This window comes from Prinia subflava, chromosome 2, assembly GCF_021018805.1.
Source record: "Prinia subflava isolate CZ2003 ecotype Zambia chromosome 2, Cam_Psub_1.2, whole genome shotgun sequence".
In the NCBI taxonomy this organism is placed as follows: domain Eukaryota; kingdom Metazoa; phylum Chordata; class Aves; order Passeriformes; family Cisticolidae; genus Prinia; species Prinia subflava.
The window spans coordinates 52994749-53000748 of NC_086248.1; positions in this window are offsets into that span (position 1 = coordinate 52994749).

A 6000-nucleotide genomic window follows, 5' to 3' on the forward strand; every position below is an offset into this window, starting at 1 on the left:
ATGATTTATGAAATCAAAGAATGGCCCACATGCCTATCTCTCTGGGAGGTGAGCAGCTTGCAACATTGTCAATTGCAGCCCCATAATAAACCAAATTTAAACATCACTCGAATCAATCCATCTTTGTCACTTGCTTCATTGCAAGCTCTCTTCTGCCTTGTTCTCACCAACCAGCCATGACACGGCATATTGTTCTTCATCTGTGTCCCTGTAGCTATTTTAGAAGCCTGTAGTACTCTCTACTAAGGTTAGAAACCCTCTGAAAATGGCTGTTTCTTTTGGACCAGGTCGGACTTGCTCAGTCTCTCTGCTGTTTCCATGTTAGGTGTATGAGTAGAGGGCATTTTCCTGTGTTCAGTATCATTTGTCCTGTATTTTTAGGTTAGGTAAAAATACCATATTTATAAAGAAAATACTTTAATTTCAGATTCAGTATTTAAATACGCCATCATAAATAAGCTTTATCCTTCATGCCTGAAGAGTTAGATTCACTATACCTCAAATCATTCTGAAGCACATCATACTCTGTGCCCCCACAGAAATCCATGACCCACGGTGCCATCAGGTATTGGCCAGTTGTAGCTGATGTGAGTAGATGTGGTTTCTGTAGTTCTTCCACCTGGCCCCTACTCTTTCAGCTTATCTTTTGTTTTCATTAACTCGGTGTCTACTTTCTGCTCAATAATAAAAAAAATATTGCTAGGTAGTGATTGTGTATCTTTATTACTTTCAAGGTTGTAAATGTAATGTTTTTTTCTATTCCTGTTTCTGAAGAAACACATCAAGACTCACCAATGTGTTCCAGTTAGTAGAGGAAGCAGGTGGAGGAAGAGAGCAGATCTTTGTAAGACCAGTGTGGCTTTAGTTCCCTACCTGCAGATCAAACATGTAGAGGGCCAGCAGAGTACATTCTCTCTGACACAGTCAGCGTGAAAGGAAATATTCTGGTGAAGGAGCAAGGAACCAGGAGCCGGTTTTCACTACTTTTTCAAACAACTAATTTTTAAGCTGGAGGTCGCATGGTGAAAGCCTTTTTAACCTAAGGTGTTTCACATATACTGAACATAAATATGGTAGCAGAGAGTGAGAGACTTTCCTCAAAGAACTGCCAGATACTCTCTGTACGCAGATGCTGCAGGTACCCCATCCTTTGTTCAGCAGAAAGACAGAAAGGTAACTGTTCTGCCTCTTGCCTGGCTTTTCCTCTGGGCTTTTAGTATAAATTGCCACTGGAACCAGAGTGAATTTTGTACAGAAAGAGTCACAATGGTGGCTCCATGGTCTGTGTGTGTTTTCTGCTGTCCAGCGGGGCTATATCATAAACAGGGTGCGGGCTCCTGACAGCCGCTGGAAGTGCTTCCCAGAATGGAGTGGGAACTTTCCAAATGGACAAAGTGATTTATTACCAAAATAACTCAGAGGGGTGTGACTTAACAACTCTTATAATTGAAAAATGGAACCAAAGGCACAAAACTTGTTAGAAGTCTTACAGCACTTTGTTGCCAATAATGTATTTTTCCTGGCTTTCTGTCTTATTTGCCACAGGCTCGCTGAATATCCCTGGGAAGGTAGAGGACGAAAAGGGATGTCTCAGATCTGAGCCTATCTTAGAAATGAACAGTGTCAGAGAATCAGAGGTGTGCAGAAAACACAAGAAAGACTAAGAAATATATCAGAAGACAATTTTCTGCTAAGCCAGTACCTATAGGTAGTTCTTCTGAAAAATGTGCAGCAAAACTGGAACAAATGCCTTTTAATCCAATCAGTTATATGATTTAATTAAAAGTGCTCAGAAGTGAGTCCTATGGTGAGCTGAGAGGTACCAAGTTTACAAAAATGAAGAATGACATCAAAAAGGGCTTCCTCTAGGATAACAAAGAGGTTAACTTCCACTTTCAACTGTCAAATGAAGCTTAATGTGACTACTGAAATCCTCAGAGGACATTCACAATAAAAATAAACAGCAATTTGATCCTTTCTTCAAAGGACTAATTGTGCTTAGTTCAAGCAAGTAGGTAGGTTTGGGCTGAGGAGGAAGAGGTAATCCCAGGGCTAAGCACATTATTCTCCTGCTTGCCCAGCTATAGAAACAGGCCTTACTCAGCCAGGCTAACTGGAGGCCTAGAAGCCCTCACTCTGCTTTTCCTGCTGTCCCACTTTTGGTAGTTTTTATCACTGATTGTGAAGAAGATTGCTCTGCTCAGGACCGCTTCAAGTTTTTCAAGGCTGAGGTAAGTGAAATCACCTCAACTCACTGAGATCAAGGGGCATTTGGACTATGCCCTCAGACATATGGTGTGAGTCCTGGTGTGTCCTGTGCAGGGCCAGGGGTTGGACTTGATGTCCCTTGATGTCCCTGTTGGGTCCCTTCCAACTCAGCATATTCTGTGATTCTATGATTCTATGATCTAATGAAATAGGATTTATATTCTGATGGCCACCAAGAGGAAATCTTGCTAGTGTTAGAGGTCAAATACTTATGTCAAGAACACTTTATTCAGTAGCAATAAAAAAATCATCCATGAACCTATAAGAAAAGCCCTCTGGGCCTTCATACAATTGTGGGTATTATGTGTGTTCCTCTATATGAGAACAATAAGTATTTTCCTGTGTTTTGTTCCACATGGGCTTTATGATTCCATAACTTTTCTGTGTTTTCAATGAAAAAAAGATTAGATGGGGCCGCTTGAGCAATAGCAATTCTACTTGCAATCTCAGAACTTTAAATCTTTTCCAAAAAGTGATTTATAGGCAGTCAATAGATTTGAGTGTCATCCAGTTTTGGGATACAGGTCATAAACACTGACACATCATAATGGTATGGCGAACTATTACAATGGCGCCCGGTAGCGTGGCTGTAGCTAAAGAGCTGTCAGCAATTTAGAGCTGTGTGAAGAAATTTTGAACATGAAGTACAATGGGTGAATTTTGGCTTCATGCCTGTGTCATCAAACAGCAAAAAAGCACTTTTAAAGAGTTCAGTTTCTCTGGATGTACTTTTTCTCTCCTTTGTTTGTTGCCAAAAGGGGAGCTATTATTTTAGGGAAAAATACTTTCCTCTCTCTCTTTCTCTCTCTCCTCTTTTGAGAAGCAAAGCCAGTGTCATACTATAGCACTAGAGCTGAGGACAGGAGAGTGGAAAAGGGTCAAAAAGTAAAGTGTGCTGTCTGCTTGGAAAGGAAAACTTGAGCAATGTAACCAACAGCACTCTTAGCATTTGTAAATAAGAAAAAAAGATGTGTTAAGAAGTTGAGAAAGAAAACCTGTTAATATAACTTGCCCCAAATCCCCAATTGTTCATTGTCTCATGTGAAATAGAATTACTCAGAAAGAACATAGGACTGTGCAAGATCAGATTTTTGTTTGGAAAATCCTATTTAGGACTAATTCTTGGATATATTCACTGCAGTGACTGTCCTGGGTTGAGGAACTATAAATTTAATTCAAAGGTATTCCAATGTTTCTGTAGCTGCATTAAGGCCAAGCCTAGAGATATTTTTTTTTATAGTTCAAATTAACCAGAGGAAAAGAGGGTGCTTACCTCTGCTGATCTTTCTGTTTAAGGACAAAGAATATTCCAGGATTACCATTCTCAACAGACCTTTCATTGTTAATGCATGCAGAGATTATATGGAGAAAGATTGCACATAATATCATTGTGTTGATGCCTGACAGGGGATACTGCACCTCTCTTAATCAAGGCAAATAAATTGCTCTGACTTTGTGAGGTGCCCCCCTTCTCATTAAAAGCAGTAAGTTAGTCGGATCACTGAGTTTTTCCCCTTTCCATTTACAACTTGAAATCTGATCATCTTCTCATAGAAGTAGATGGAAAAAAATTCTCTTGACCGCAACACCAGGGTTTTTTCTTCTTCTGGGGAGAAAGAGTGTTGCTTTGCTTAATTCTTAACCAGGTTTTGTACCGAAAACTAAAAATCTTTCAGTCCCATTTTCCTGACACACTGAAGTGGAAACTGAAAAATATCCTTATTTTAACTTTTATTACATATCAAATTTTGCAAAGGTATCTCTGCCAACAAAAATGACTACAGGTTGAGAAGACTGAAATGGCTGAAAACTGGTGATGTTCACTTAATTAACAGTACAGTTGTGGTCTGAAACACATTTCTAATGTCAGAATTCAAATCCCATACTTGTAAGGATGTTGGAAAAAGAAAGGAAGGAAGGAAGGAAGGAAGGAAGGAAGGAAGGAAGGAAGGAAGGAAGGAAGGAAGGAAGGAAGGAAGGAAGGAAGGAAGGAAGGAAGGAAGGAAGGAAGGAAGGAAGGAAGGAAGGAAGGAAGGAAGGAAGGAAGGAAGGAAGGAAGGAAGGAAGGAAGGAAGGAAGGAAGGAAGGAAGGAAGGAAGGAAGGAAGGAAGGAAGGAAGGAAGGAAGGAAGGAAGGAAGGAAGGAAGGAAGGAAGGAAGGAAGGAAGGAAGGAAGGAAGGAAGGAAGGAAGGAAGGAAGGAAGGAAGGAAGGAAGGAAGGAAGGAAGGAAGGAAGGAAGGAAGGAAGGAAGGAAGGAAGGAAGGAAGGAAGGAAGGAAGGAAGGAAGGAAGGAAGGAAGGAAGGAAGGCCCAGTCAACATTTTTGTGATCATTTCAGATTGTTTAGATCAAAAGCTGAATTGTGGTCTTTTTATTCAGACTTAGGGAGGGGTTTGTCAAACTTGTTTATTTCCAGATTCTTAAAATATTCTACTTGATTTTCTGAGGCCAACAACAATCATTTTGTAGTATCATGAAGCATAAGTTAGGAGGAAGGACATGATAAGTCTTTTGGGCATCTTCCATACTCAGCTACAGATTATATCTCACTCTGATCTTGAGATGAAATCAATTTCAAGATGATACAGCTGCAAATGATTACCTGGTCATGCAGGCAGGAGACTCAAAGGTGCTTTTCCCATGGTGTTAAACAAAATGTCCAGAATTCAGCTGGATAAACACACCGTGCACTGAGAGGGCAACTGGATCATGGCTTATAGTGAATGGGGTGACATCAGACTGGGAACCTGTCACTAGTGGGGCTCCCCAGGGCTCTGTCTTAGGCCCTGTACTCTTCATCATGTTAATAAAAACACTTGAACACGGGGCTGGAGGGGATACTAAGCAGAAAACAACCCACCAAAATAAAATTTAGGAACAATTAGATTTTTGTTGTTGGAGGTGGTGTTTTTGTTTGTTTGTTAGTTTTGTTTTGTTTTTCTGTTTCTCTCTGAACCAAAGATTAAATTATCTCCAAGGTTCTACATGTGACCAAGCAAGTGGATGTATACTTCATTTTTGGCATGGCATGGCACACATTTTTTTCGGAGAAAGCAGAGGAATGGTGCCGAGACTTTGGTTCAGAAGGATCTTAAAGCACAATTCTTTATGACTATTCTGTACTTAAAGTCAAGTAACTGGCTTAGTGAGTTATTGCTGAGTTTGTCCTGTGCAGGGCCAGAAGCTGGACTTTATGATCCTTCCAACACAGGATATTCTATGATTCTATGAATACATTACTGAACTGATGCTGTAACCTTTGCAAGAGGAGTGTTTTTGTATAAATAAAATGAAAATAGTGGTTATCGGTTGTATTTTACAGGTGCACCGCAGAATAAATTCAGACCCTAAGGAGACTTGAGATCTGGGAGAGGCAATGCAGACAGGACAGAATACTACAAAAACATCTTTTTGTGATGACTTTTGGCAGTAACTTCAGTACCTATTTTTACAATGTATTGCTTTTTATTTGTGCAAGTCCCATAACAAGAATAAGACGCTTGCACCATTAAATCTGACTGCTCTGTTCATAATTTGGCAAGGATATGGAATGACTGTGTGAATCAAGAACAAATGTTTTTACACCCTGGAGTGAGAAAATACTCAGGGTATTGAATGGAAAGATATTGAATGTTTTCCTTTGGCACTACACATTTTAAAATGAGTTGTTCTGCCAATTATTGCATATTAGACCTATAAAAAAGAAATGAAATATTTAAAAGGTGCTAAATTT